The sequence below is a fragment of the Rhinolophus sinicus genome, chromosome 2 (genome assembly GCF_057876585.1).
Source record: "Rhinolophus sinicus isolate RSI-liver-muscle chromosome 2, RSI-T2T, whole genome shotgun sequence".
In the NCBI taxonomy this organism is placed as follows: domain Eukaryota; kingdom Metazoa; phylum Chordata; class Mammalia; order Chiroptera; family Rhinolophidae; genus Rhinolophus; species Rhinolophus sinicus.
Genome location: NC_142502.1, coordinates 186,267,593 through 186,292,011, shown reverse-complemented (window position 1 = coordinate 186,292,011; position 24,419 = coordinate 186,267,593). Strand labels below are relative to the sequence as shown.

Below are 24,419 nucleotides of genomic sequence, written 5' to 3'. Positions count from 1 at the left end.
ACTAGGATGCAATTCCTTTTCTTGCCTATTGGTCGATTGTCATCAGAAACTCTAAGTGACCTCGTGAGAGGTGAAAATCACAGTTCAACAGGTGTTTTATTGTGTCCTCTGGCGGAAGCATTCTCCCTCACAGAACCTAATATAGCAGAGTCCCTGGGAGTAACAGGGTAAAGCCACTCCTAAACCGTCCTTTGATTCCCAGACCCAAGTATTTTACCTGCTGAGGACACCACATCATGGCATGTGTTTTATGTCCTGGAAGACAACACCCCACTCTCCTAGGGTATTATCTCCAACCCGGAACCCTGATAAATTTATAAGAGGCTCTGTCAGAATGACAGCTTCTGGATGATGTCTTATGTGATGGAAACAGTAGGTCCCATGGTCCTGTGCCGGCTGCTGCTCCCCCACTGCGACAGAGGGGGTGCCCCGACCTGAACTGACAGTGTGTGGGGTCCTATGTTGGTGGGTGAGAGCACTGGCTTAGGCCCTGCAGGCAGGAAAGGCAAACCTGTGAGCACAGGAGGATCCCAGCCAGGACACCCCTCCATCCCATCCACAGTAGGAAAGGTGCATGAAGTCAACTTCCTACCAGATGGCTGCGGGGTGTCCCGGAGAGACTGCTCCTGGGGCTCAGGGTTGCTGGCAGATTGGACATCAGCCGCAGCAGTAATTAGATGGCCTTGGTGAGCAGAAGCCCTCCTTTTCTCAGGGATGGAGAAGAGCACATTGCCCAAATTGATGGCTTTCTTCCACAGGCCTGAGGCTGTTCGTCTCCTCTAGTAACACCTGGGAGAGCGGCTATGAGGGGAGCTACTGCTGGGCTCACCTTGTGGAAGTTCTGTCCACCATCAGGGTTCCGCTGGTTTGCGTGGGGGCCAGACCCGTGAATCTAACGGTCATGGCAAGGAGCACACCCCCACCTTCCCTGTCTTTGAGGGTGGCACTCGCCTCCCAACATAACATGTGGTTGTATGTATGACTTCCTACCCAGTGAGGGAAAGGGTGGTTCCCACTACAACACTTTTTTTATTCTAGGCAAAGGAACCAGTGGACAGATTCTGCCAAAGACCAAGTGTATCTATTCCAAGTTGTGCTTGAGGACCAGAGAAAGGACGACCCGTGGGTCCTGGGACTGTGAGCTGGCCCTGAGCCAGGATTCCTTTCATTACCCAGGTCCCTTGTTTCCATTCCTACAGGGGGGCCCTCTGTCCCTCTGGGTCCCCAGTCTCAATGTCAGTGTAATAATCCTCGAAAAGCTTAGGCATTCCTCTTTCCCCAACATGCCTTTGCCTGAACAAATGGCCGAGGTCCCTTTGGAGAAGAAGCGTGGGCCGTAAGGCTGATCGCACTATTATGATATTGTAGGGCCCTTCCTGGGAGGAAGTCTGCTTCCCCTTCAGTCCGCGGGTTCTGGGTCTGAGAATTAGGGAAGAGGCCCTGCCTATTCCTTGGGGTGTGTTTGCTCACCGTACTGATCACCTGTACTGGATTTCTTTTAATTGTGTGAATTCAGCATTCCCCTCATTGGCTGGCAACCCATCTTCCTGCTGGGAGCAACATGCCTGTTGATCTTCTCCGCAGCTCTCTGCAGGACAGACTACCCCTGGGTGCTCCCGGATCTTGACTCTCACTGTGACACTGCCTCCACCTTGGTTCTGATGGTGAGAACACCACCTGGCTCTGTCATCTCAGGACCCTACTGTCCCACTGCTCCCAACAACAAGCTCTGGGATTTCATCGCCTGGCATCAGCTCTGGCCTTCAGGACACAGCCATTCCCAGCCTCTCTGTGATGCTGGGGCCACGCTCGCCAGCGCGTTCCTTCATAAATGGAAAGGCTTCCAGGCCACCTCGGGAACGCATGTCCACTCCCGCCGGTGGTCCCTTCCTCCACCATCTGCCTGAGTGTGGCTCACTGCTTCCTCCAGGCTTTCAAGCATCCCCCTCACATAGTTACCATTGCCCGCGGGGCTCCTGAGCAACGGAGAGCGCTGCCCTATCACTAAGCTCTCCCGTATTCAACTCCACAGTCTTTACTCTGACCAGGTCACAGGCACGTCCTCCTGGCTCCTTCTGAGCCGTCTTAGCCAGACCCTACAGCTCCTTCACCATTCACCCCTGGTCTTGCCAGCCCAGCTCAGCCCCAGTCGGGCTGTGCTCAGATTTGGCGCTTGTCACTCACCTGGTTGCCAGGGAGGCAGAAGGGGCTCTATCCTGAGAGGGGGAGGAGCATTGTCGGGTAAGATACCTGCCATAGTTCAGGCCTCTGTAGGGTCTTCACAAAAGGTGAGTCAATAACCTTCTACGTGGGTGAGCAGTGGGCCACCTCTGTGGGCCTGGGATTCAGAGGCACACAAAGCACCACGGGACTGCTCCTTGTTCTCTTCTTTCTGGGCTCACCCCACCTCCCTAAGGCAAGGAGCAGAGAAAGGTCCTGTTTGAACGGGAGGAATAGCAAAGGGAACAAAGAATCCTGGGTGAAAGAGGAAATGTCAATAAACATTTCAAAATATCATCCCAGCACACCAACCGCAGTCTTCCCTCCGCTCCTAAGATGTGGCCCCTCCTTTTGTACTGCTGTCTCTCCCACCAGGCCGAAATGTCTCCAGGACTGTAACTGCCGCACACCTCACACGGCAGCACCAACGCGTGTTGGCTGAATACACAACCAGGTGCAGGCCGTTCCTCCTCCTGCTGCTCAGTTATCTGGTCCTGTGCTGAAGGGGCGGGGCCCAAGGTGAGCAGAGAGGGTTCCCAAATATTCCCAAAGCCCATGGCCCTTTCCATAGACATTCCAAGAAGATGTCCGGCTATCATGCAGCACAGCTTATTTGAGGCAAAGATTGGAAGAGCCCATCCTATTTTATAAAACAAGAAAAGGAAAAATCTGGGAAACCTGCTGTCATGCAGATGCATGAAAGTGGATAAAAGTGGAGATGAAACACAGCCAATGCGCTCAGCGTGGCAGGCCCACCGGGGCCCAGGAGCCTGGGTGGTGTGGTCAGGGGAGCAGAACCCTGGCTTTGACCTGAAAGGTTTTGCTTGGAGACCCAGGAGCTTCACCAAGAGCCAGCCACTCCACCCTGCGAGGCTCTGTTTCGTGTCTGCAAAGCAGAATCATGAAAGTACCAAGCTCTGTCTCACAGGGTCCTCATGCAGGTCAAATGAGTGGCGTGTAAGTTGCAGAGCAAACGCTCAGCTGCCACCCACATGAGGATCGTTGTAACACCCACTCACCCATGCAAAGAATTCCCCTGTGGGCTCTTCTGCTTGGAGGAGCTCCCAAGGGAGGCCCTGGAGACAGAGCCGAGCCCCATCACACACCAGTTAGAACACAGAACACCACCTGTGGCTCAGTGCTGGTCTCACCGACTCCCGGCCAGGGACCTTCTGCTTCAACTCCTTGCAAGTTAGTTTTCCCCATTGGTGAAAGGGTTAGGAACGCCAAACTCATGAGCTTGGTATAAGAACTAAAATTTATACTGTGTATAGAGCACTGACATGTCATCTATTATTACAGAATAACAGAAATTATCAAGTTGTTTTCATGTTCTGGGATCCTTCCAAAGAACGCTAGTTGTTAAAGAGATAGCTCTCTCTTTTATTACGTTTTCTTTCTTTTCCCCACAATGTCGAAGTACGTCATTTTATGTGAAATGAAAGATCATATTCTCTCTCATTAGCTACCAAGAAGGCCTGACGTTTGCTAGCATTTTGATTTTGCAGTAAGGAAAAAAAATCGAAATACTGTCGATGGCAGTTACTTTGGGCTGAAATCACCTGTCCCCACTTCCTGACCAGCTGGGCCCTGGGCTCAGAGGTGAGGCTTCTCCAGAACAGCCTTGGGGACTTGTGTGCAGCCTGAGAGGCCCCAATACCAGGGCTGAGGGGTGAGAACCCTGATGACGAAGCCCACGTGATGAGATGCATTCTTTCTGGAGCTCCAGCAAGGCTGGGTACCTCCCACCACCACTCGCTGTCTGTCCCCCTGGCATCACCAGAATAGGGCGAGGCCCACCAGGTGGCCCTGGCCATCCCGTGCAGTGGGCTGGCCCTCGGGAATGCACAAGGACAGCCCCAACGCTGGACACATTCCCTACCGAGCCAACTCTGCCACTGCACCGGACCCTGCAAGAAACCAGTTCAAACCCTGCTCCTTCGGGCAATTGACAGGAAACCCAGCAGACGCCCTCACAGTGCTGAGGTTAACAGGGAGGGTCCTGCTAGCCTAGGTCTCTGGTTTCTGTTCCTCCCAGTGTTTGGTCCCTTCCACCCATTAGCCAGGAATCTAAGCAAATGCAAGACACAGGCGAGTGACAGAGGCTGCCACGAGGTCAGGGCTGCATCCAGCGCACCTCTACCTCTTCAGGGCCTGGCACACAAGACACACACCTTCCTGAGGAATTCTCCCCTTCCTGCCAAACCACACTCGCTTCTTCCCAGAGAGGAGCCCTCGTGCCCAAAGGGGGGCGGGGGGGAGGGCGCATGAGTCAGTCAGACACTTGTGCCTGTGGCCCTGTACAAGGAATCAACCACAAACATTTGGGTAACTGAGTATAAACCACGATATTTGTCACAGTTTCATTTGTGTTGTTCACAGCCGAACAAAAGAAAGAAATCCTTACCTGTGCTGAGCCCTGGCAAGGTGCCTCGGAAGAGAAGGCACCCAGTAACTCGTGGTGCCATGGAGGAAAGGGGGGATGTGAGTAGGCGAGGAGTTGGTGACCTTAGCACAAAAATCTGAACCCAATGACTGTGAACAAAGAAAGGAACAGAAGAAAAAGGACCCCGAACTATTATTTTATTGGAAATAAAATGCAAATTACTCTAAAGAATATGGGTCCGATTGCTATAAAGCAATTCATAGGTTGCTGTAAAAGGCCTCCGGTCCCAGAGCTTCCTGCCCAGCTAAAGGGGATGCCAGAGAAGGTGATAAATGGAGGAGATAAAGAACCTCTAACTCAAACCCCATCCTGCCTGGGGCGCCTCAGACCCCGGGAATCCAGGCTGAGTATAGCCTGACTCACATTCTTTACAAGCTACCGATTGCGAGTTCCATCCAGCTGGGCCACTTGCTAATTATGTCATGTGGGCAAGCTTCTTATCCTCCTGGAACCTCAGTTTTCTCATCTGTAAAGTGACAATGACAACACTACCTTCCTCATAATAATGTAAAACTTAAATAGAATTCTCATGAGGTGCTTAGCACGTCACCCGCCACGCTGCCTCTTGCTTTTGTCATTGTGTCAGTTCGGCAGGGTTTTCACCTAACACAGCCCAAGGTCACTATCATCTGGGATGTGCCACCGAGCCAGTCGCCTCTGTGGGGGTCTTGCTTTACCTGGCTGGTAAAATTTGAGTTTCATGCTCCGTGTCCTCTGAACTGTCTTCCCATCTGACAGCCTCGAGTCTGTGTTCTCACACGACCCTGATGGAGCTGAGATGGCCGTGTGCGTGCCTAGTCCCTCCTGAGACCCAGCCAGGCCTCCAGGCCGTCTCATCGCATCCTCCCCGTGTGGAAGCCACCTCGGGAATGTTGTGGCCCTTGCTGGGATTAGCTGCTCAGTGAATCTCCAGTGTGTGTGACTTTCACCAGGCTTCCATCTCACAACAGAAAGCAGGGTACGCCGGCACTCTCACTGGTAAGGGTGCCCATCCAGGCTTAAGGAGTCGTTCCCTAAACAGACAGCTTCTTTAAAAGCCCCTAGGAAGCCGAGTGCTAAACAAAAGTGAAACTTGAAACTTTTTCTTTCTTGATTCCCTATTATGGGCATTCACTGTTTGCTTTGCAATTGCATTAGCGGGTCCCCTCTCGTACATGTGCGTGCAAGCGTGCACACACACACACTCACACACACACACTCACACACACACACTCACACACACACACACACACACACACTCACACACACACAGTGGAGCACTGTTCAAGAGGTGACATCCCCTAACGGCCAAAAGAACAGCACTGGGGATCCGTGTGGGGGGAGGTTTAACAGAGTGAGCAGGGTGTCCCAGACCGGCCTGTGCGATGCTATACCTTCAGCTGCCAGAAAAATAAGTTACCCAAAACGGCAAGTGAGGGAAAGCGGTCCATTCAAATTACAGCTAATATCCTAATTCCACATGTGCAGAGATTACCACGTATCCAGGAACCACGGAAGGTGCTCAGACATACAGGCCAAAAGAAAATCAAATTTCTGCGCCTGGGTTCCCATGCTGTTTTGTTACTATCTCGTTATATTGGCCTGGGAAAAATAATTGTCTCTGTGGGTCTCAGTTTCCCCATCTGCGAAATGAGAGTTTCTATTAAATGATATCTCAGATCCTTTTTAGTTTCCGAATCATGGAAAAGCTCTCTACAACAGATTTTTAACCCTTAGGACCATGGGTCACTATAAATATCTGATGAAAATGTAGGCCTTGTCTCTAGATATACATGCAAAGGCTCATAAACACATACAGTTTCTGCACAGAGTGTGAGAGGGGATTCAGACAACCCCTGATGCCCGCCGTGGAGGGTGGGCTCAAACTCTGAGCTCTAGGAAGAGAGAGATCTCTACAATCTCTCTGAAAGGGAAGCAAAAGAGCAGCTGGGGAATTTTGAAAATCCGCAATTTTAGTTTAGAAATAACTCCGGCAATCTCATTCTGAGCTTTAAAAAAATGGAGCCTTAATTCTGTATATCACCCATAAATAAATAAATAAATAAATAAATAAATAAATAAATAAATAAAGGATGGATGGAAGATATTAAACCAAGATTCCTTACTGTGATAAGCTATATACGCTACAGCTGAAGCCACCTGGAAGTGTGGGGTCAGGTTCTTACAGAGCAGGTATCAGGCAGATGTCCAGGGCAGCAGTTAATGGATTGAGTGTTTTCCCCAGATGTTCCACTCATTTCCAGAGCAGGAGGGAAGCTGGCTACAGACCAAATCAAATTTTCATATTCCTGTAAGATAGCGCCAGGCACTCGGGTTTCATCAGCCCCATACTGGAGGCTTCAAGGTGCCACGGCACGGTTGGATAACCCTCGATTCAATCCGCGTTCCTGAAGACAGGACAAATGAGCTGAGACTCAGCGCGCTCGGGGACTCATGTCAGAGACACACACGGCAAGTCAGCACTTGTCTTGCTATAAGCAAGCTGGGGAAGAGCTTATAGCGCAGAACCCTCTATGCTGACTGCTGCTGCCCCTTCCTGAAAGGAAAGCTTCGAGTGTGTGCATGTGTGAGCTTGTGTGTGCATACATGTGCGTGTGTGCACACGTGTGCGTGAGCGTCTGTCATGATCACAGTTTTAAACACCATCACCCATCCCAGGAAAATAGAAAAGAAGATGAAAAATGAACCCCAAACTTCTATTTTAATTAGAAATAAAATGCAGGAAAAATTGTCAAAAAGTGTAGTTGAAATAGTGATTTGAAAAGAGGAATTTACTTCCGACTATATTTCCAGAGACGGCCCTTATCGGGAGCCTTTTCAGCCATCTCTCAGTAGAGTGTGTTTGTCCTGGTTCAAATGCTATTTTTCAAAGGAAAACTTTGGAGTTTGTAGCTACTTGTGCCCTTCCATTTAGCATGACGTCATTCGACAATGAACGTGAGATTAACATACAAGAGCTTTTGTCCCCCACTAGACTGTAATATAGTTAAGGACAGAAGCTCTGCATTCTTCATTGGTGTGGCCCCATGAAACCTGGTACAATGCTTGTCACATCGACAAGCCTAGCTTTGATCACCTGAATTTTAAGTTAGTGCTCTGAGGCCAATGAGCGGAACGTGGTGGCAAGAACACTGGCTGAGAAGCAAGAGCCTGGCTTTAGCCCTGCCACTTCCTCGTAGCTTTAACTTAGGGACCTCTTTGAACTTCTCCTGACCTCAGTTTCCCCATTTATAACATCAAGAATTCGAGCCGAACGTGAACTGCAGTTCTTTTTTGGCTTTCTGCTTCAATGTGAGGTTATTACCAGTGTCAGAAGGTGCTCTCCCTATGATGGGCCATCCTAGACTTTTGTTTTAATCAACGGGATGTAAAGAAATGGACACTTCTTCAGGGCTGGGGTAGGGACCAGCTCTGCATGCTAGCCGTGGGCTTTGATAACTCTGAGCAGCTTCGGACTGACAGGGACCCTGAGAACTACTCGGGAGTCCAGCAGCACTGTACAGCCCCTTGAGAACTGTCGTCCTGGGGATTGCATGTAAAAGCTGCACTAAAGGGCACTGGGCCTTGGGAGGAAGAGGCGGATATTAGAGTCCACTGGGTGATGAATGACTTCCAAACAGCCGCATTCTGAGCACCGGACAGTGATTGGACCACGACTCCTGGGACAAGGGCGCAGATTGCAAACCCGCTTTTCAGACCCACATGAAGCCTGCTCACAGAGGAAAGAAAGGTAGGAAGAAGGGGGGAGAGTCAGGTGGTCAAAGTCAGGGGCTCTGTCCTTCCCCTGGTCCAGGTGTCACTCCAGAAGCCAGAGCAAGAAGCTTTGGGGGAAAACTAGCACTGACACAGGCGACATCATCCTTTGTCCTAAAAAGACCACCCTCCGTGGCCCTTCAGGGGCAACGTGCTCAGACCCGGTGGGACCCCGCTGGCTGGCTGTCCTACCTCAGGGTCCCCAGGTTGGTCCTGTAAAGTAAGAGGGGACTAAGACCAGGAATAATGTCAAGAAGACCACGAACAGCAGCTTGCAGCTCTGTGGAGTCCATGAGGAGCCAGTTCAAATAAGACCAGGGTGGGCAAGATGACCGAGTAGCCTAATTCTACACGTGGGCAAAGACAGGCTCAGAAACAACTGGCCGGGGTCCCGGGGAGGTGGTGGGGTCCCCCGTGGGCACAGGGCTTCTCACTCTGGGGATTTAGAAAAATTACCAGAGTGAGGCAGGGGGTACAGATAGGGGCACAGTGGAACTGAGGTCCCACAGCTGAGTGGGGGGCGGGGCTCCCTCTAACCCCCTCATGTGATGTCCTGAGCGTTTGCCCTCCCGTGGCTACCTACGGTGACATGCGAGGCAGACGCAGGACTGGAGGGTTCTTTGATGTACAAAGTCTCACTCATCAAGGAGGGCACGGGGGGGAGAGGAGGAAGTGGCACTTTGGTGGCTTCGTGCAATTATTTTCCAAGTCTAACAGGATGCAGTTTTCTTCAAACAAATCCAATGTCCTTGTGCCCTCTTGCCCTCGATTCAGATCAGTTACAAGCGCCAGGTCCCCAAGGTGACTCTCCTTTCAAGTTGTCCTTCAGAGCGCCTTTGATGTGTGCGTCCCCCTCCCTGGGTACACGCTCAGTTGACTACCAAGTGCTTTCTTTCAAAAGTGGCCTTTTTCAAGTAGCTACTCAGACATTGCAGCATCAAGCTGTACACACATTTATGTAAAAATGTCACTTGAGCCACCGGCTACTTCTGAGGCCGAAAGAAGTACAGGGTGACCGTTGTCTCACTGCTCTGTGCTTCAGTGAGGGAAGGCGCATCCCAAAGGCACAAAAGACAAACGCAGGGAGTGAGGCCGTTCCTACTCACTCCTGCACGAGCTTATTCATTTCGCAAGGGCAGAAGGAATCCCAGCTCTGTGCTAAGCTCCCTCCACAGAAGAACCGAGATGCTTGCAGAACGAAAACAAAGGCAGACACAGGTAAGAGTTCGAGGCACTAACGCTGTGAGGAAGGTGAGCCGAGCAGGTCAGGAGGCTCCAAGGAACAGAGGGGCTGCAGAAGGCTCCCCCACGAAGCCTGGAAAGTTCTTCTGAGGTCTTGGTCCCTAGAAGTGGGCTGACAAGAAAAAAGCCTGACTTGTGACGTTTGCCCATGTCCTTGGTAGAAACACTCCCACGGAACAACAACCAGCGTGACACCAGGCAGTAACACACACACAGATGCAACGGACAGATAACAGTCAGACAATGAGGAAGTGATCAATGTGAGTATTTGTGATCGTTCTTTTGACTATTAATTTCATTGTAAATTTTTAGAATTTAATTTTTAATGATGGCTGTGTTTGGTCATCAGCTTCCCAAATTCCAGAAAATGTACCAGTCGGCTCCCCCGCACACCACCAGTTACCCCTTTACTTACCTCCACGTGGTTCAGGGGCCCCGGTTATACTCCCCTGGGGTCCTGGGTTGAGCCACGGACTCACCTCTCAGCTGGGCTGTGACAACTTGGCTTTACCGCAGAGTTGAGTGTGGGGCCTGATGCAGACTCCCGGCTCTGCCACTTGTCAGCTGTGTGTCCTTGGAGGAGCCCCTTCACCTTCAGAGCCTTCCTTTCTATGAAATAGGGTGACAGCAGCCTGTCTCTTGTGGGTTACTGTAAGTCCCAGACAACTTATCATGCACCACCTGCCCCACAGTAAGTGCTACCTGTGCGGTAACCAATCCTGGCTTTGTCGCCTGTTTTCATCCTTTGGTCACCATGGGGCCTGGGCTGCTTCTTTCTGCTGCTGTAGATGCACGTACAGGCCAGTGTTGGGACTTAGGAGGTGCTCGTGACTCTGCGAAAGTGAATAACCCAGATCAGTAAGGGAAGCCAATACCAGGCATCACCGCAGACAGCCGACCAGGTGAGGAGCCCACGGCTCCATGTGCCGGAAGAGACAGGAACAGAAGCCTTGCTGCTGGATGAGAGCTCACGTGGCAGCCACAGAGACATCTGGGGAGGGCCATTGTCAGGACCTGGTTCTGACGTTCTTTCTGAGGCACCCACCTCCGTTCCACTGCCCTGTATTAGTCTGACTGCCCTGCGATAACAAAACACCACAGACGGGCTGGCTTAAACAATGGACATTTATGTTCTCACAGTTCCAGAGGCCAGAAGTCCAAGACCATGGTCTGGTATGGTCGAGTCCCACCGAGCACATTCTTCCTGGCTTGCAGATGTTGACCTCACATGACCTTTCTTAAATGCACATACACACAGCAACCTCTGGTGTCTTCCTCTTCTTATAAGGGCACAGTCCTATTCGGTCAGGGCCCCACCCTTACGACCTCATGTAACCTTAATTACTTCCTTAGAGGTCTTGTCTCTGAGCACAGTCTTGGAGTTAGAGCTTCAACATATGAATTTGGGGGTTAGGACACAAACATTTAGTCCCTAGCACACCCCCACAAACAGACACCCTCCTTCCCTGCTCCACACATAGCAAAAAAATGACCTGTCTGTCCTGGCCTCCATTCTCTAGTGTGGACATGTGAATGGGGAAACACGTTTCATCAGCCCTCTGAGTGGGCCAGCTGCTCCGAGCATCGCTGCTAATGTGTGGCTACATGTGTCCACTGCGTCTGGAGCCTGACAATTGGGATTTGGTTTTTGATTTTTTAACCAGGGATCTTATTAGCTGCCAACTGCTGAGAGATGAAAACTTACAACTGGACCATTCAGGTGCTTGGCCTTTGAGCTGAACTCTCCTCTCAGGGGCCGCCCTCTGCCTCTGCATATTCAGACTTTTCCAGCCAGATCCATTCTGTCGAGTAATTATTTACAAATTGGATTCCCAGGGAATACGCGATCAGAGAATCCTAGTGTTACACACAAATAACAACAAATTGCTTTTTTCAATAAGTGGCAAACCATTCTACAAATAACCGATGTCATTAGAAAACTCACAGACCTGTCACCCCATCCACCCACAACTGGACGCATTTATCACCATTCTGGCTTCCTGATTGGAGCTGGGAGTATCTACAGTGAACATAACAGAAAGCCGTGATCAATGCCATCTCATCGTAGGCCATCATTAAATAATACCCTTTCCAAATGATCTTCTCAATTCAAAATACTCGGGCACTCAGTAAAAATAGGAAACATTTATCTGTGTTTTCATCAGAGCTACATTTGCAGACACTGGTTAGGTTTGAAGACATAATCTTCAGGCTATCATCAAACGTCCAGCCCTCTCCTTCCCCATAAGAGAACTTCAATGTTATTTGTGCCCAGCTGAAAAAAGGATGCTCACCAGCCTCTCTGCAGCTAGGTGTGGCTAGCTGAGCCCTGGCCAAGATATGCACAATGAAATGTGTAGGCACAGGAGGCTTCCAGAAGGGCTGCTTAATAAAAGCAGAAGGGAAGGGAGTCACGCCTCTTATCCTCTTCCTCTTTTCTGCTCTCTGAAATATGGATGTGATATCTCGAACGCCCACAAATGCCTTGCTTGACCTTGAGGTAACAATGAGATGCACTGGCCTTGTGAGACAGGCGGTGAGACAGGCGAGCCTAAGGCCCTGGTGACCGTGGAGCAGCGCCCGGCTCTCCGCTGCCTGCCCCACAACTCTTTAGTAAGAGAACCAGCCTTTACCTCATTGGACCCACTGTGACTTAGGTGTCACATGATAGGCAGCCCAACCTACTCCTAACTGATGGTCGTCTTTATGCATGTGCTGTCTAGCCAGCCAGCGACGCACGCACATCTGAAACCCAGAATTTACTTCAAGGCAGCCACTCTTATTATTCTTGTACTGATCCACTCAAGAATGACCTGCTGTATGACCAAAACTGATATGAAATAATATTGAGTGCCAACTGTAATTAAAAAACAAATTTAAAAAATAAAAGGAAAAGAACAAAGAAAGAAAAAGAAGAATTACTTGCTGAGGTTCCATTCACTTTGGCTCCAAAGGGCAATTCTGTCCCCTAAGTTTCCCAGTGCAGTTTAGAATTTAAAATCAGTCCTGACTTTATTAAAATATAAGGGAACAGGGCCCAGGCAGAAGGACTGTCCTCCTCTTGGTAAAGTTTGTCAGTACCAAAGCGTCAGAACTGGGTACTGTTTGGTCTTCCCCTCTTTTTGAAGGTCACAGGATAGAACCTTGGAAGAGATGTGACAGAGTGACTGTGTGTGTGTGTGTGTGTGTGTGTGTGTGTGTGTAGAGGTGTATGTATGTTAGAAGTGTGTGTGTGGAGGGGTGTGTGTGTGTTAGAAGTGTGTGTGTGGAGGGGTGTGTGTGGAGAGCTGTGTGTGTGTGTGTAGAGGTGTGTCTGTGTGTGTAGAAGTATGTGTGTGTAGAGTTGTGTGTGTATAGAAGTGTGTGTGTATAGAGGTGTGTGTTAAAAGTGTGTATGTGGAGGTGTGTGTGTGTGGAGAGCTGTGTGTCTGTGTATGTAGAAGTGTATGTGTGTGTGTGTGTTAGAAGTGTGTGTGTGGAGGCGTGTTTGTGTGGAGAGCTGTGTGTATGTGTGCAAAGGCATGTGTATGTGCCTGTACATGAACCCTCATGATCATGAGGGTGCTGCGGGGGTGGGGGAGGAGAGAGACAAAAACAGAAGAAAAGTGTGAGACTGCAGATAAATGTAGACTGAATGAGACTTCTCCCATCAAAAAGACTGAATGAACGTTTCCCATCAAAAGTACTATGATTCTAACATTTACATTGAAGCACTAACTCATCTGCACTTAAGGGCTGTTAAAACTCTAACCGCCACAGCAAAAAATTTAGTACAACAGCTCAACTCCATATAATTTTATTATTTTCAATAAAAACGAAATGTTAAGTATATAACTAAAAGTGATTGAGTTTTTATGTTTATGTAAGACTTCACATAATTAGATCCACCAATCTATAAACTTCATTTTCAGCACAGCCCCTAGTTTGGGTGTAAAAAGGGTGATCGCCATAATCTGAAGACACATCTAATTCTGGGAAACATAACTATGAATCTTCCAGGAGAAAAAAGTCATTTTTATATTCCTCTGATGACACTTATACTAAACTCACATATTTCAAATCAGAGTCATGTAATAAATAATATGATACAGACAAAATAAGATCCACTAACATATGAGGGTAGCTCAGAGTTAGTAATCAACTAGATTGCATACTTTACTCTGAAAATCCCACAGTATTTTTCAAGAGTATGATAATGGCCTCTGCCTGCGAGAGTATAAGGCCCATGTTCTTTTTTTCCACAAACCGAAATGACAATAATTAAACCAGGCAGCTGCTGCCCCCAGTAATATGACAACCTCTCCCGCTCCCTGGAATTTGCTGGAAGCACCCTGCTTGAGCTCAGCTCATTCGAATTAGCTGCTCCCTCCCTGTGCCCCAGCAATCTGGGTGAGTTTTGCATCTATTAGCTGAATTATTCAGATGTTTTCCCACAATGGCACTAGCAGTCCTCATAGAACTAGTTTCTGAATCAACAGTGAATTACATTATTGACAATCTGAGCAGATTGAGAAATCTGTCAGGAATGACGCTATGAGAGCTGGCTCATTTTCAAGTCAGATCTTCAGTCTTCGAGGTAGAATCACCCCTGATGTGATTTCATATGCAGCCAGTGAGCTGTGACACCAAATCTGGGGATAGAGACAGCCCCACTGGTTGAAAGGTACAGCCAGGGTGGGCCTCACACCCTCACACATACACACACCCACACACCCCTCTGGGTGGATGGCTGGCTTACGTCAGCTAACGCGCAGAGCTGTGAGAATTCTGTACCGAGTAAAGCTCTTCCTCCGTGTGAGTGTATTGTCCTTACTCTCCTGCACAGATCCAGGCGGCGGGAAACATCACAAATGTGTCAGAAGACACTGCTTCACCTTTGAGCTTCTGAACGCCCGTGTTGCCACGTTCAGTCCCCAGCTCCCCACAAGGAAACCAGCCCAGGGAACCCCTTTGGTGCCTGGCTACAAGAAAGCAATTTCTCTACCCATCCATTCCTTTTCCCTTTATAATAAAAGTTCTGTGGATTTTTCCAGAGAGTCTTACAATCAAACCCCAGCACAAAAAGCAAATGAATGAATGAATCACTTAGAAGATGAGAAGATCATAGTGTTCTATCTGATTTCATTCAAGAAAGTTTGAGAGATGACTGACTAGTCAGTGTAAATTTTGCAAATTTACAGTGGATAACACATAAGATCTAAAGTCTGAGGTCCCAGATTCGAGTCTGAATTCAGTCGCTGAGTAATGGCGTGGCCTCGGGCCTGTCACTTCTCCCCCAAAGCTCAGTGTTTTCACCTGCAAAAAAGTGATGGCTGCCTCCCAGGCCACAGGCCATAGGCCACAGTGAGGACCCAGCCCAGGGCGGGGGAGGGGGTACGGAAGTGCTGCCAACGCCCCCAGCATGGCTGCTAAACACACAGTTTCAATGTCTTGTCCCATTTCATCTTCACAACAACCTCTCAAGAAATATGATCCCTGGTCTAAGAATAGGAACACAGGCTCCAAGAGGGAAGTCAATATTCCCAAAGAGCAGCCTTCTCAGAGCAGAGGCTGGGCTGGCATCCCCATCACCGGGCTCCCACACTGGGGCAAGTGGGTTGGAGCTGAACCCCTGCAGGTGAATCAGAGTTCTCGAGGGAGGGAATGGGGGCACGGTGTGGGCGATGGGCTGGGAAGGAGGTGTTTTGGTGCTTCCCTCTAAGGAGGAAAGGACAGGAACCGGGGAGATGAGCGGGTGTGCAGTTGTCTGGGCTCCGGTGAGTATTCCAGAGAATGCAATCCGTGCCAAAGCCGATGGTGACCGTGACCCTGGTAATAATACTAATCACGAGCACAACACAGTAATCAGCACTCACTGAGGAGGCCCTGAGGTCGGGCACTGGCCAAGGTGCTGTCCAAGTAGTAATTCACCTAGTGCTCACATCACCACATGACGGACGCAGAAACTGAGGCTCACAGGCTCCGCAGGACTTGCAGTGGGTGTGGACTTCGAGAGCCCAAGGAAGAGTAGGAAACTTTCCCCCTCTCAGGACCCTCCAGGACGCCCTCCCCACCTGGAGTGCAGCCTCAGATCAGCCGGAGACGACCCCGAGGGACAGCTGGCCCTTCGGCAGTAAGCTCACGTCATCTGCGGCTCTCAAACAGAAGCTGGAAGCCCATTTTCCTGGAATGTTGCAAAGACACTTCCTACATCTTGTCCCTTCTACCTCCAGAGTCTGTGATTCCGTGAGGCTGAGGTTTGGGGTCTTACAACCCAGTGCCTTGCTGTGTCCTCACTGGTCACGTCCGGCCAATCTGACAGCACATAGGACAATGAAGTGTGGAGTCTGTTTACACACACTCACACAGAGAGAAGAGTTCATGTGTGATTTCTCCGCGGTTGGAGTCTGGAAGCCAGGTGGTTCTTATTTTGTCCTATACTCTTCTATATTTTCAAATATTCTACAATGAACAATGTTACTTTGATAATCAGGGAAAAAATATCACCTTTACCAAAAATTATATGTAACTACAAATGGCTCTAGAAAGCCGGGGCTCCTGGAAGCGCAGAGATGGACGAGCTGTGAGGCGGGACGGGAAGGCACAGAATTAGCAAGTCACGGCCTTGCTGCTTCTTGACTGTCTGTACTTGGGGCGAGTCATTTAACCTCCCCAGACCTCATTGCATCATTGACAAGGGAATTATGGTGTTTTGTCAATAATTTCAGTGGATTTCTGAAAGAGTCAAACCAATAATACACATAAGGTGCTTTATATAATGCAGAGGCATCCCCGTTGTCATTACTCTTGATGTGTTAGTATTAGTATTGGTATTAGTGTTTTAGTATTAGCATTAGCATTTGCATTAGCATTAGTGTTAGTATTTATTAGTATCAGTACGGCTACCGGTATTAGTGGTATCGGTACTCGTATTAGTACTAATTCTGGTTTATTCATGTGGAGGTAACCTGGACACTCAAGAACAAAATATATGTACAATTTTTCGTTACATGAAAATGTTAACATTGATGATATCCATTCTTTTAGGACTAGTACTGGACATGAAAATAAAGCGGGCCCTTTCTAGGTGTTTGAGTTTTAGTGGCATAGATTCAACTGCTTTAAAAGCAGCCAAACTAAAAGCTTGCCCAGGGATCTGCAGAGAAAGAAAATAGTCTCCATACTTTACTTTTCCTAGTTTTCAGACAAAAAACAATTCTTCAGCCCAGAGAGGAGGGTCCTTCTGCCAGGACACAATTTGCTGTTGAGGATTACATTCCCCAAAGCACATGCGCTTGGTCTTGACACTTCCTTCGCTCTGGCCAACTGAAAAACATATTCACTCTTATCAAGTTTAACCCTTTTCAGAAAAACTTAAAAAATAGCCATTTTAAATCATGATCTCAATATATTAAATATTACCTCTACATAGACCTTCACAGGGTAAAACACATTATAACCCTACACTCCAGTTGAAAACAAAATGTGCAGACTCTTCCCAATGTGTGACAAAAATCACATTTGTAGTGATGGAGTCTTCCTATGTCAGATGACTCCACAAATAAAAACATGAGATTTGTCATTAAGCGGTATTGATGACACCCGTCGTGCTCATATGTGTGTCAATTCCATTAACCTTTCAAATTAGGTATTCATAATGTGTTAACGACAGCATAACACATCATTACATTAGTCAATGTAATCTCATGGATAGTGTGTATAGTTGATCATGTTAGAATCTCTTGTCTTTACAGCTGTTAGAAAACATTAGACTTTCCAAGATCATTAGGGATGTGTGAATAGCAAAGAGCGAACTCTACAGCTCAAATAACGGTCCCCGCTTGGCCTTGAATTCTGATCAGGGTGTGACTAGACAGTTTCCACTGATGAAGGACTAAGCCGCCTCACATGTTGTATATGGGAACTGAAGAATCACAGCGCTGATGGAGAGCTTGAGAATGGATTGAATTAAAGTGCTTGCCTTCAGAGTGGCAGTGATAAATTGGATTATGTTTAGCACAGTCACGCCCCTCCCCCCTTGCAACAGAGCACACTTTCATGCCCCACCGATCATGGGATCGGTCAGCTGCTTCTGGTCAATGGGATGTGAGGAACATGATGGGAACAAAGGCTGGACATGTGCTTGTGTGGCCGGTTTGTCATTTTGTGCTTCTGTGACGCAGCATGAGAACAGGGCCCAGATAACCACTTCCCATTTCCTGTGAGTCCTGACGTAAAACCATGGAGCAAACCTGAGCCTGACCCGAGCCTGGGGCCACGTCCACCCAAAATGAGAAGATCGGCAGAACCTCAGCCAACCCACAGACCCATGTCTGCAACACGTACATGTTTGTTACAAGCTACTGAGATTTTAAAGTTGTTTGTTACCCAGCATTATTAGGCCAATAGCAAACTAACACAAGCACAAAACTACCATGTTTGTCCAAACATAAGACTGGGTCTTACATTAAGTTTTGCTCCAAAAGATGCATTGGGGCTTATGTTCAGGGGATGTCCTCCTGAAAAATCATGCTCAGGCTTATTTTCCGGTTAGGTCTTATTTTTGGGGAAACACGGTATGCACCTATTCTGTGTCACTGTTCATTGTTGCAATAGGATCACAGAACATCCTGAGGGTTACTTTGCAGGGAAGCCCCACGAGGCTTGAAGAGGCTAGCAGGACACCCATCCGTGGCCGCTTAACTCCTGAGTGACTGAGCTGTGCTGATGACAGTATCCATGTGCTTTCTGCCCCCAGATCCCCTATGTGTCAGGGACCAGTATCAGTCCTAATAATATCAGTTTGTTAATCTTGGCTTGAAGATATAATGGCTACTTCCCCTGGTACAGTATTAGGAACGCACAGCAGACAAAGAGAACGTGAATCACATACCACCCGCAGAGGTAACCTGGTACCCTGATTGACGACGGTGGAATTTTTTTTTCAACACTGATAAACAGGAAAGGAGTTTTGGTTTTGAAAATCAACCGATTTCCTTGCTGTAGCCGTAGCTAGGTTGTGTAGCACAGAAAACAAAAATAATTCTGGGCACAGAAGGGAGATGGAATATTTCTGCACTCCACACTGGTCCAGGCTGGCTTATTCCCAGACATAAAGAATTCTGGTATCCCTTTTTAAATAAAAACAAATAAAAAAAAGCAGTTCAACCCCAATGGTGAGTGCCAACCCATGTTACACAGCAGTGGGGAGTGGGTAGGTGGTGTGAAAGTGTTTCGCAGTTGCTAACAGCAGCCCTGTTGTGAAGCGAACAGCTGGGCAGAAAACACAGGTGTGTTAACACAGGCCCTCCCACTGGCCAGCACTGAGGGGCCACAGCTGACCACAGAGAGGCCATCAGAGAAGACAGGCATGCGGGAGAGCTGCTGCCAAGCAAAGCTCCCTGTCAGGGTCACTCACCAGCCACCCCCAGGCCTCAGCCCAGCCCCTCCTGTTCCGTTTATACACCAGCAGCACCCAGACAGGCCTGGGGTCAGAGGCTCTGTTATGTCACTGCTTTCTATGGCTAAAAGGCTAACAATCTGATTAGGTTAAAAATACTAACCTGGGACCCTGGGAGGAGGACGGGCACAGCTTTGTGGGGACTTTAGGAATCCCAGTGTCCAAGCCCTGGCCTGGCTTTGTGGCTGCGCCAGCCTGCCTCTCTGGGCCCCAGGTCCTTAGCCTAGCTGAGAGGAATCTAGATTAATGCACATACACGTGTTGGAGTAGCAGCAGGAACAGGAATGGTAGTGTTCTATGACAAGTTCAGCAGGGGTCCCAGTTTCTAGAAGAACCCAAGGAAATTCCACAATGACATCCAGCCCTTCTGTGATCCTAAAAGGGAAGTGAGCGAGACAGCTTGTTCCTCCCCTCACTTCGTCACCCCCACATGCACACAAAAGAGAGTTTGGACGACCTTTCACACACAAGACAGCTTTGGATGATGACCTTTAATGTTTGAAGGGCATATCTGCCTCTCAGCCCACAGAGAGCTGAGCCCCGGAAAAGTCCCCGGAGAACCTGAGAAATCTCTGCCTGGCCTGTGTGAGGAGGACCAGGGACTGGCTGGCACTGCCCCACCCCAGCATCTCCGGTGCCTAGTCCGCAGGGCCAGGCCGGTGCCCAGGAAATACTCCTTTGATGAACAAGGGAATGAAAAGTGAAACTGGCTGCTGCTGGCTCCTCCCCCAGCCTCAGTGAAAGTCGGCCACAGCGCAGGGTGGCTGGGAGGGGCCCCTGGCAGGGTGGACACCGCCTCCGGCCGGCTGTTGGGCACACTCTACTGCTTCTGGTTCCCTGCTACCTCCCTCACCTGCCTCCCAGCCCGGTGTTCAGTCAAAGCATCTATCTTCAGAAGGAAGATCCCCCTGAGCAAATGATGCATTTGAAATAGGCAGAGGGAAGGCAGAGGGAGAACTAGGAATGGGATGTGGGCATATGGTCAGTCCTCACTGGTCGGCTCCTAAAAGTGAAAATGAATGGCTTCTTCAGCAAACAGGTGTTTAACTCCCTTTGGTGTTGGAGAGGTGATCCTATCAGTAGCTTTGAGCCTTTTTGAGACGCCAGTGAGAGCTTGAGCTCTCTCTCCAGGAACAAGAGGGCATGCACCCACGAGGTCAGGAGCCCCGGGACCTTCTGGACCTCACTGGCTTTAGAAACTTGCATGAGAGAGAAGAAAAGGCCAGGGGAAATGAACAACAGCGAACGCATCCAAGACTGCCAATTTATTGTCTTTTCCAAATGTGTATCATTTAATGAAATTACAATCTTTAGCATTCAGACATGATCACGAGAATGCCAGTACTCTCTATCCAGCAACACTTTTAAATCCCTTTGACCAAACTGAAATTCACCTGGGAAAAAATTCTCTCTCCTTCAAACATAAAGCACATGGAAGATCACCCAAAGCTCTCTTGCGTGTACCTCTGGGGGTGACGAAGTGAGGAGGGGAACAAGCTCTCTCGCTCACTTCCCTTTTAGGATCCGGAAATGCTGCACGTCTTTATTGAATTTCTTCAAGTTCCTCCAGAAACCTGCCTGGGACCCCTGCTGTGCCCATGTAAACACAGGGGAGAGGAGGGACTTGTCACAGCACATCAGGCAACAGTGCAGAACCCGCTCGGTTGTGGCAGCCAGTTGTCATAAACGCCCAGACAGCTGAGACTCTTGGCTGGGACACACGTGGGCCCCATGTGCCCCGGGATCAGGGAGTCCATGAACGAACGATGCATCAGGAGCACAGCTGCTACAACGCACGGTGCATCAGGCTGCTGGAACATCTGTGCGGAAGGAGGGACCGCACCAGAAAACACACCCCGGCCATGTGGGCGCCCCCGCCAGGGCCATCCACAGTGCGTCCCCAAACATGTCCACTCTGTGGTCACGGCTCTCAGGCTTACACAGCAAAAGACATTTATAACGACCTTTAAATATGTGATGTTTCACAGAATGAAAAATGCCATCAGATTCCCCAACGGCAGTAAGCTCTTCATTCTACTATGAGGGATATGAGAAAGGAAAGCAAGCGCCTGCCTCCAACCCCGAAGGCTGCCTCAGTGTTCGCATCTGTAAAATAGGGGAGAATACACTCTACCTCACAGGGCTGCAGCGAGGACCAAAGCGATGGACGTGTTAGAATCGGTAAAAGGCTTTACGCAAGGCTGGCACGTACGAGGCACTCACGGTTGGTTGTGCTTTCAGTGCTAGTTCCAAAGTAAAATGAAACTAAACGTTTCAAAGACAACAGGAACCTTCAATGCAAATTATTATCATTAATACTATCATTGAGCCAGGAAGGGAGGTGTACATTACTGCACCGTAACAATGTATTTATCAGGTAAGACTCCTCCCTGAAAATTGTGTCACTTGCCAAATAGACAAGTGAACATTAAAGTCCTGGGAGTGATTTGGAAAATTCAGTGTAAACTAACAGAAGGCAGAGTTTCCCATGGGCACAACCAACAGGAAGTTTCCCTCAGTCCTGACTTTCTTCACAAAATTATTAAAAATGTTTATTTGTTCCGATTCCCCTTTGCTCCTGATTTAAAGGAAAGAAAACTGGGTCATGCATTCAACAGAAGAATGAAAGAAGCTGCAAACAAGCCGAGGGTAAAAAAAGAAGTGTTCTGACAGCCTATGTGGCCTCTTGAAACCCAAGCGGTAAAAGAAGCGGAAAACTTGCTCTAAGGAGGCGACTGTTTTGAGGACCCACCCGGGAACGCTTGGTTCAAAGAGAAGCAAGTATAAAAGAGCAGCCACCAGCCTGAGACCGCAGGAGCCAAGTGTGCTCAGAACTCTGTCTACACTTGAGTCCCAGGCGGAGGGGTTGGAGATGGTTATCTGTCGGGAATGTGGTCAGTGGTCAGCGTGCCCTCAGGCCTTCTGTGCGAGGGGCTGCTAACCGGGGCCGCCACGAAGGAGCCCCGAAACACAGGGCTGCCCCACAAGTAGAAAAGCAGAAACAGCAGTTCCTCTCATGGGTGTCATCAGTGTCGCCACCTCAACCGCCACATACCCTCTCCGGAAAGACAAGAGGGGTCCACCACTGTGTGAGCTGGAAACTGTCCTGCAAAGTGGATGGAGCCGGCCACAGGGGCCGTCAGTGTCCTCACACACAGACCACCGTCCTCAGCCGCTCCCCGTCAGCTTCCGCCACGTGGGAATAAGGGATTACCCGCTGCTCTGTCCCCAACGTACAGTCAAATAATGAGCACAAGGCAGGTGCCCAGTTGGGTTTGTTAAATGACTGAATAAATGAACGAGAGAAAGGAATCCCCACCCCACACATCCCACTGAAGCTTAAGCCCCATAGAGTAGATGGACAGTTCCCAAACGTTTTGGTTTCAGGACCTCTACCCTCTGAAACATCGGAATTCCAAAGGTCTGTTTTTTATGAGGTTTATCAATATTCACCATAATAGACATTAAAACTGTGCGGGCATTAAGTCACTAGGAACTGAAAGTAAAATATTCGGTGCTAAACTGAGCTTCTGAGAGATGAAATGATCACCTTCCCAATGAACAGCACTTGGGGGTGGGAGGGAGCAGGGGTGCAGGAGGAAGATTGGTACAGGCTGCATGGAGTACGTCTGCCACAGACCTTGAAGTGACAGGTTTAGGTGCGTGCCTGGAGGCAAACCATTCCCAAGGGCCAGTACCTGGGATCACTTTTGGTTGTTCAGTGACGCCAGCACAGGGCACAGCGCTGTGCTGGCGTTTCCGTGTCAACCTGAGCAATTCTCCCCGAGGCACCAGGAGGAGGGCTGCCTCCCAGGCTTGGGAGGCTGCGAACGAGCCTGGGACTAACGCGGGTAACCAGCGAGCAGATGTGGGAGGGTGGCTGCAACATGGTCTCTCGTGGTTCCAAAACTCCAGGCTCTTCCCCAGGTCACATTAATTTCCTAAAATAGACCATCTCTTCACTTAGGCTTACTGGGGGGTTGGTGGCCCCCTGCTCTGTTTACACAGAGATACACAATATTCTGCCCTAATCAACTATTGGCTTTGGTGGTTTTTCTTCTTGACAAAAGTTTTACAAAGTGTGAACACAGAGTGGTTGGTTGCTCAATGTGTTGAAATCAGAACCTATATTTTGAAAATTTCAGAAACATAATGAAGCGGTAGCACTACTTCCTGAAAAATGTGTTTTCCCCCCACCCGATCTGACCTGGGGGGTGGGGAGAGGGCTGGGATCACTGCTCACTCATTCATTCCCCTCCTGGACGAAGAGACATTTGGTACCTGTTTGCTGAACTGCCTACTCAGCATACGTGTTTCATATATAATGCATGCTTACATAGATACATAGATTGATTTACCTTTATTTTTTCTAAATCACATTACAGCCATGCTAAAACTCTAATAATCACTATGAATCTTGTTGGGCTATGATAAAGTTGTTTTCTCCTTTAGCCGTTTTATTTGTATTCACTATTATTATTAACAGGGAACATAAAGTCAGCTTTCTTATAGGCCAGGCCCATTTTTAACAAGCAGATGACTGCATTTGCCAGTTGCCAGTTTAGACTTTCCTGATAAACCAGCAAGAAATGCATGACTTCAGGATATGGATGGAAGAGTAGTTTAGATACAGAAGGATACAAGACAGTCACACGATCCGAAACAGGAAAACAATCAATGATCATTTCCCCAAAACTTCTAAGACAGAAGTTTTCCTGAGAATACCCTCCAGACACCAGCAAGTTTCCACAGACTAAGAGCCATCAACACATGGTCAGACAAATTTCTGGGTGCCAGATGCAGCCATGGCAGAAAGTGAGATGGAGCAGCCGTGATGGAGAAACCCAGAATGACTTTTACACCAAAGAAGAAAGGGAAGAAAGGGAAAACTAGAACAATCTTGTTCTGTTGCAAATAAGCCATTTATTCCCAGCCCGCCCACCCCTCCATGCCCCCAGGTCAGATGGGGCAGAGCAAGGCACATTTTTCAGGAAGTAGTTTCAATTGTAGGTTCACATGAATCAACATTAACATGAGGTACAAAAAGAAAGAGAAAATTTGGGCTCCCAAATAAAGATTTGACAAGCATTTCTTGAACACTTCCAAATATAGAAAGAAAATAAATTGGATCTTTTAAAGAGAGAGAGAGAGAGAGAGAGACAGAAGACTCAGATCAAAAAAAAACATGAAAAACCTTCAGTCTCTATTTCTTAACCTGGATCACTTAGGCCCTTCACTGTTTATCAGCCTTTTCATTTCAATGTCTTCTTTTTTTCTTTCTCTTTGATTCAGAGATTAGCCAAGTGTATTAATACATAC

General features: G+C 48.6%; 1 long non-coding RNA gene across 1 annotated transcript; it reads right to left on the bottom strand.

Annotated features, from left to right (window-relative positions):
- Positions 1 to 3,634: 3,634 nt before the first annotated feature.
- LOC141571496 (uncharacterized) lies at positions 3,635 to 21,335 on the bottom strand. The gene is made up of 4 exons (XR_012496236.2): positions 21,235 to 21,335; positions 10,364 to 10,494; positions 10,141 to 10,270; positions 3,635 to 9,773 (listed from the first exon to the last, which is right to left on the bottom strand). It is a non-coding gene; the product is annotated as an uncharacterized LOC141571496 (long non-coding RNA).
- Positions 21,336 to 24,419: the final 3,084 nt, after the last annotated feature.